Source organism: Octodon degus, unplaced genomic scaffold, assembly GCF_000260255.1.
Source record: "Octodon degus isolate 3935 unplaced genomic scaffold, OctDeg1.0 scaffold00004, whole genome shotgun sequence".
NCBI classification, from domain to species: Eukaryota; Metazoa; Chordata; class Mammalia; order Rodentia; family Octodontidae; genus Octodon; species Octodon degus.
This window is the reverse complement of record NW_004524580.1, coordinates 620,434-627,924: the sequence shown is the minus strand read 5'-3', so window position 1 is coordinate 627,924 and position 7,491 is coordinate 620,434.

The window sequence follows — 7,491 nt, the reverse complement described above, 5'->3', positions numbered from 1 at the left end:
CTCAGTGTGTGATGGAGCTGTGATCTCAGGATGCTGCACAGTCTCTTTCTCTCTTGAGTCTGGTGCTCCCACTCTACTCCTCGTCACCATGAGCTGAGCAGCTTTGCTCTACTCTGTCTTCCTGCCATAATGTTCCTGCCTTGGAGCCAGGCAAGTCCATAGTCAGCTAGCTTCAAGGCAAAAATATGGTAGAAGGGCCTTGTGGGGGAAAGAGGGAGGAAGGGAGTAGTTGGAGACAAGAACATACCCATCCATGTCTTGCCTCAGTGACTCACCTCTAACCAAGCTGCAACCCAGAACAGCACATTTAGCTACTAAACTAAGTAGCTAACTCTACTGACAGTATAGCACCCTTTTGATACAATCACCTTCCACACACATGATCCAAACCAGAACCATGGGGCACTACACTGTGCCCATAAGTGTGAGTTCAGATGGCCAGGAGATAAACTGATAAATTTCATTAGGTCCAGTCAAGACTTCAAGCTGAGGAAAGCATCTGCTGCCCTCTTTCTTATCTTTCATCCTGAATATGTTTACTGTTCAGTCTCTCTGCATAATTTTCAAATAAGCACAGAGCATATTCACAGATTAATAGCAAAAGATCTTGTCCATGAGGAGTTTATGATAAAGAAAAGAGATTATTGCACACAAAGTGCAAGTTTACCTAATAACACAAAATGATGGTGGATCATCTTACTTTCTTGAATCTCTAAACTCTAGAAAGTGGTTTTGTTTACTGAGAACAGCCCAATGTGTGGGTTTCAGCACAGGACCACCTACTGATGGGAGATGGGTTGTGCTTACTTAGTTGCTCAAGTGTTTAATAAAAGGAAAGTAGTGAAGTATTCTCTTGATGTGATTATTTAACTGCTATAAAATTTAACAATAAAAAAGCACATGTAAAAGTTTTACTTTCCATATGAGCTTTTAGGATCATTCTTTTTTTATCCTTCTAAAGCAGGGAGTGGACTTTTTTTTTCCTTCTGGTAGCTCTTATTATCTATAATGGAATAAGCTGAAAATATCAGTAGTGTCCTAGGACTGTGTTGTAGTTTGGAGTTTTATAAGGGGAACAATATAATACAAGACACATATTTTATAAGATTATTTACAATAAATCACCCAAAGGATCATATGCAGGATTACAGAAAATCTGTTCACACACTAAAGATCAAAAATTCCAGATGAGAGCCTGGATCCCATAATAATATCCTATATGAGTCTAGCTAAAGACCTAGAGCCCATCACAATGCCTTCTACAAATCCAGCTAGAGGCCTAGAGCCTACAACTATGTCTCGTGCAGGTCTATTTAATGGATGTGCATTGGGAAGGCCCAAAGGTTAGTGGTGAAAATTAGAAAGTCTATGCTGGCGGGACAAAGGATCTAAGCTAGCAGGCTAAAGGATCTTCAGTGGAACCAGGAAGTGACAGTCAAAGTAAGATCAGAAATCCCCCATGAAAAGTTCCACAACCATCCTCAGCAACAGTGAGGGACCAGAGCTCCTCAGAGGATGAGAGCATCTGGGTTCCCATCAGGAAAGCCAATACAATACGTTCCTCTAGAAGACTGAGCTGTGCAACATCTTCCCCCCCTGGAACCAGGAAGCAGTGCTCAAGGTGAGGACCAGAGCCATGCCAAAGTGAACCATCCTTGGCAACAATGAGGTCCCAAGATTCTCCTCCAAACAACCAAATTCACCAGGAAAGCCAGTATGATAAGGTCCTCTAGCAGAACAGCCCAAGAGAACCAGCAGCTCCCTAGTAGCTTCCCGACAGCTTTTACAGCTACTACCAGTCCCTCAACAGCTTCTCTAGTTCTACCCCTTGTGCTGCTGGCAACAATTCTTACTTAGGTGGGCTTCCCACTGACAGCACCATGCTAGTTCAGTTCAGCTGAGTGTAACGAGTGCAACAATCCCCCACAGACTGAAAACAAGTCTGTGAACCTACTGGACTTTTCTTCTGTTTCCCAGTTGAAAAGGAAACTTCATTAATCCCACTCCTAGTGATTTTACTTTACTGTTAAACAATGGTAGGAGATAAGATAAACAAAAATACTCTGAGCATTGGCTCCACAGATCACTGGCTGTGTGCAATTAGGAGAGAGAGGAATTTCCATGTTGCCTCAGTTTCCTTATACATGAGGCAAACAGAGTGGCCCTCTGATGAAGGCGCAGACCATGCCCACAGCTGCTGGGCACTGTCTATCTCTGGATAGAAGACACATGGAGAGTGGTCAAGCTAGGAGTTCACCTAACCGTGGCCTGGAGACAAAAAGCTGGGCCGAGTGTCAGAGAACTGAGTCTAAATCTTTGCTTTAGATCTTGTGAAGCTGGCTGCCCTGAGGAAAGTTGCATACCTAGAATCTGTCATCCCATCTGTGAAAAGAAAATAGCATGCATACCTTATGAAGTTGTCATGAGAATTAGAAAAAAAAAAAGATCAAATGTCCTAGCTTTGGAGCCATGGCCAGGGACAATTCCCAAAAAACACAGAGGTCTCTTGTGCCCCAGATCACCAGAAATAACTACCACCAAGAGATTCTCTCCTTCTGTAATTGAGCAAATGAACAGTAGGCATCCTCGAAACAGGGTTAGGTAGAAAAAATCCTAGACAAAGTGACTTGGGTTGGAAATCTCCATTACTGGCATTTGTGATGCCAGCCAGAGCTGGCAAGCTTCTCTTTCCAAGAAGGGAACTCCCTCCCTGATGGCTTAGGGAAGAAGTCCAGACTTCACCCTGTCTCTTTCCAGAAAACAAGAATCTCTCAGTTTGTGTTTACGAGAAGATTGTGGGTTTTGTTCCAGCTGGAGGTGAAAAGAATGTCACCCTCCTTAGTTGAGTGGAACCCACAGAATTTGCTAAGGGTGTGGAGTTGTTTCTGTGTGTGTGTGTGTGTGTGTGTGTGTGTGTGTGTGTGTGTGTAAGGGGTGCAAAACAGGCTGATGTACTGAGATCACAGGCTATTGATAGTTGAGATTCATTTTGTGCCCTGTGTGTATTCTAGAAATGAGCTAGGAAGAGTGCTTTGTTGATGGTGCAGGGCAGCTCCTACTGGCTTAGCTAGAGACAGAGCCACCCTCATCTTCCTCAGATAGGTGACCTGTAACAGTGGGTTAGTGCCTTACAGACTAGACCTGCATATTGGGAATAGAGGCAGCAGTGGAGAAGGAAAAGAGAAAGGCCACACTGCTGTAGTGGGTTGGACATTCCTTTTGCTGCTTGGAGGCCTTATCCCCCTGCACAGGACCATCACACTGCAACTGGGGTAGTGGATTTTGGTTTAGTCTTGAGTTATTTTCAAATCAGGACAAAACTATATATGACACTGCTTGGTGGTCCACAGGTATTTGTCCTAACCCATCCTTGGTGCTTCTGTCCCGGTAGGACTATGGTTGAATGGGGCAGCCATGAGATTGTTGGTAGTTTCCATTCCCAAGTTTTAGAGCAGTCGATCAAATAAGAGGGACTAGAAAGAGTAAGCCACAGTGAAGACTCGCATACTCTCTAGGAAAAAGTATTTTAGCCTCCTGAACCTAATTCTAACTTGGAATTCTGGAGCTCTGGTGTCCTGCAATCGGTCTCTCTGTTGCTGTTAAGCAACTGTAGAGCTAGACAGTTTTCTGTATTCCCAGCCCTCCACCTCCCAACCCACTTGGTCTCTGTGCAATCTTTCTGGACCAAACTAAACCAAAATAACAGATGAACCTCCTTGTTATCATCTTTTATTTTTTACAAATCACATATCCTACCAAATTTGAAAGAAGTGAGCATATCATTTGGGGAAAAGAGGCAGTGGAGATTTACTTTAAGAATAGCAATAATAGTAGTGAGCACATCCACATCTTTCAGATGAGTGAGGCTTTCACTTCTTGTTTCTGTGCTCCAGTTGCTCTGGGTTGGCTGGCCTCCTGGGCTTGGCAGGCTCCATCCACTTCATCTCCCACTTCTCCTGTTGGCTGAGTTCCCATTCCCTTTTTGGCTCCTGGAGCTTAATTCCTGGCTGGTTATGCTAATCCCGCATAATATTTTATGCACATTTATATGAACTCTGATACAAAACTTAGCAAGGAGTCACTATTTCGTTTCCTTCATAGAATTAATTACTTATAACTTGGCTCTAAGAAACTAGTCCAACTTGTGGGTCCTTCATCTTGTTGTTGCTTTTTTGTTCATAAGAAACATTCCCAGTCCAACCCAAAGGGAAAAGATTTCCTATTTCATTGCCCTGCCCTGGCCCCCCAAGTGCCGTCTGCTTTGGAAATTCCCACCAGTCTCATTTAGAACCACACTTATACAAGTTGCCTGGGAATTTCTCCCAGAAAGCTTCTATCTATCCTGCCCTTTGGGGCTCAATTTCCCACAGACCCTTGGGTGGTTTAGAGTGTCGTCTACATCAACAACATGATAAACATATTGTGGCTGCCTGGGCTCCTCCAAAGAGTTGTGGGAATCATTTGTGAATTACTTCTTTGATTTTTCTTAAACAAAATTCTGTTTCCCTTCAAGTTAAATGACTGTTCCCAGAGTAGTTTCTTCAGTGGCATTAACACATGTGAAAAGGAGGATGTGACCCCAGCTCTAATGGAAGTCAATGAAGCCACCAAACTCTGAATCTTGACTTACATAATTACAGTGAGCCAAATAGCATCTCTATATACCCCCGGTGACTTATGAATAAGAAAGACACATCCCACTGTAACTTTTCACCACTAAAGAGAAAATTTAAGGATCAGGCTATGTATTTTTACAAATAAATACAGCTACTACACATAGACTATTCCAGGAAAACAGAACAGAATTTTTCTGCTCCTATTTTATAATAATTGTAGATTATAACATCTAGCACCCAAACATTGCAACTGGTCACCAGGAACAGAAAAAAGCAACACCACTTTTCTCAAGCAGTGTGGGTGGTTATAGGTTTTTTGTCTTGTTTTGCTTTGTCTATTTTTGCTAGGAATGGTTAGTTTTCTGTGCTTATAGTGCCTGCTGCCTGAATAGACTTTCTATCTTCCATCTAATGTCCCACTTTCCATTTTTGTATGAAGGAGTCATGGCAAAGTTGACACTAAGGGAAGCCTTCCCAAATGTCAGTAAAGGTAACTGCATGGCTGTCAAAGAGCATTACTTCCTAGGTAACAGATTGAAATAGTGTCTCCTTTTAAAACAAAACATCCAAAGCTCAGACATGTCCCAAGTCACACAGCAGTTAGCAACAGAGATGACAAAGATCCAGTTCTTTAGATTCCCAATCTAACACGTCTTTCTTACAATCACTTGCTATCATGCTGTGTCTAAAGAGCTTCAAGCTGTGTTTGGGTACTATAGTTGTGTATTTATAATTCTTGCCCAGAATGCTCTGGAACAGACTGTTTTTACAAATTCATGATACTTACTAAATAGGAAAGGGTAAGTATATGTAAACTGGCATCTGTCAAACAGCTTTGTCTTGGTTATGAAGCTCAGGAACAATTCTATACAAGAGACAAAGTACACACACACACACACACACACACAACTTCTCAGTAACTCAAAAGAAAAGCCTTACAAATGATAGGAAGAGCAATCATGCCCTTTCTCTTTATAAATGGATTCTACTTTTGTAGTATAGAACGATTTATGAAAAGGTAGAAAATGTAAAACTGAGTTCCCATGTAGCCCCCGTCCACTTGTCCCTGCTAAGATCATTAAGAGGATGAACTTGTTACAACTCACCAGCCAGTACCAACATACTACTGTTGAAGTACACATTTTACTGGGATTTCTTTTGTTTTTCCTTATTGTCCTTTTTCTATCCTAAATTTCCCTCCTGGATACCACATTTCCTGGTCATATCTTCTTATTGTCCTGTACACAATGATAATGTTCCATATTGTCCTTCTAGTTCACGATCTCAACTGTTTAAGATCAGTTTTGCAGAAGGACCTTCAGCATGGGGTGCCAGATGGGTTCGTTAGGCATAGTGCAGAGTTGCAGGTTAAGGAAAGATCACAAAGTTGTGGTGTCACTCATATATTATGATATCAATAGTACATTTAATTCATGTGTTTTCTCACAGCTGACATTAACTTCGGTTATCTGGTTGCAGTAGAGTTTGTCAGATTTTTTTCCATTGTAAAGTCATTCTTTTTTAAAATTGTTTTTCTGGGGAGGGGGAGATAACTGAATAGAATAAGTGCTTGCCTGGAAAGCACAAGGGCCTGAATTCAATCCCCAGTTCCAGAAAGAAAGAAAGAAAGAAAGAAAGAAAGAAAGAAAGAAAGAAAGAAAGAAAGAAAGAAAGAAAGAAAGGAAGGAAGGAAGGAATGAAGGAAGGAAGAAAGAAAGAAAGAAAGAAAGAAAGAAAGAAAGAAAGAAAGAAAGAAAGAAAGAAAGAAAGAAAGAAAGAAAGAGAGATGTTTTTCCTAATGTCACCTTTGGAAGAATGTCACCATGCAAAGTAAACACCTGAGGAGTGCTGCACTGCCTTAAAGAGACATGGCTACAGAAATTACATAGAATTTGCCTTTACTTTTAAAATCATTCTATGTAAGCAATGATAGTGTATCTATAATCATAGGCAATGGACCAGCCGCATTGGAACATGGAAAAAGGTAAGCTGTGGACACATCTAAGATGTCCCTGTTCTGTTCCCTGACTGATAGGGAACTATGTTTACTAGGTTACATAGTGTACACCTACATGTGATTGGATTGGATTGTTGGCATCCATCAATACTCTGAAAATCTTGCTTGCAACCTGTTATTAAACTCTGGGCTACTTTGTTTAATCTTTAAAACTAAACCATTCAGCAAGTAAGGAATGTCTTCCATCTTTACTCAATTTTCAGATGAGAGCATCACGGTGAGAAAATATGTCCTGAGTGCTACTGATGAGGAGGCAAGAGTACAAAGCCTCTAAACAATATGCACAGCACTGGACCACACTCAGCAGTGTGGGCAACAAGCAGCTCTGCACAGCACCAAGCAACTGTTTGGTTAAATATGTCCCAGGGTGATCTTTATTTGCTAAGCCACAGTTGTCACTGAGAAGTCAAGGATTTAGCTTACGATTCTCTGGTTCTTTTTAGGATTCTAGCTTTCTAGATACTCCCTCCTATCACCCTGCTTCCCTCTTTCCTGTAAACTATTTTTCCTGCTGTGTTTAGATTCCTGCTCCTGAAAATAACGAGTGCACAGACCTGGACTTAATTGCCATTTTTCTTTAAGGTATTATGAATGTGTTTACATGGAATTATTGTTGTAGAACTCTAGTGTTCTTTGAAGGTGTTATGGTTTGTGTCTAGATGTCCCCACAAAGCCTCATGAAGGCAGGCTTTTCAGAGGTGGCTGAATCTAGAATTTGTGATTGATTCATGATCCAATTCTGGGATTAGGGTCTGAACACTACCCCTGCCCCAGGGTGCATAGCCTGCATACAACCCAAGGGACACAAAAAGATTAATCTTGTCCCTTATCTTTCTGTCTGTCTCTGTCTCTGTCTCT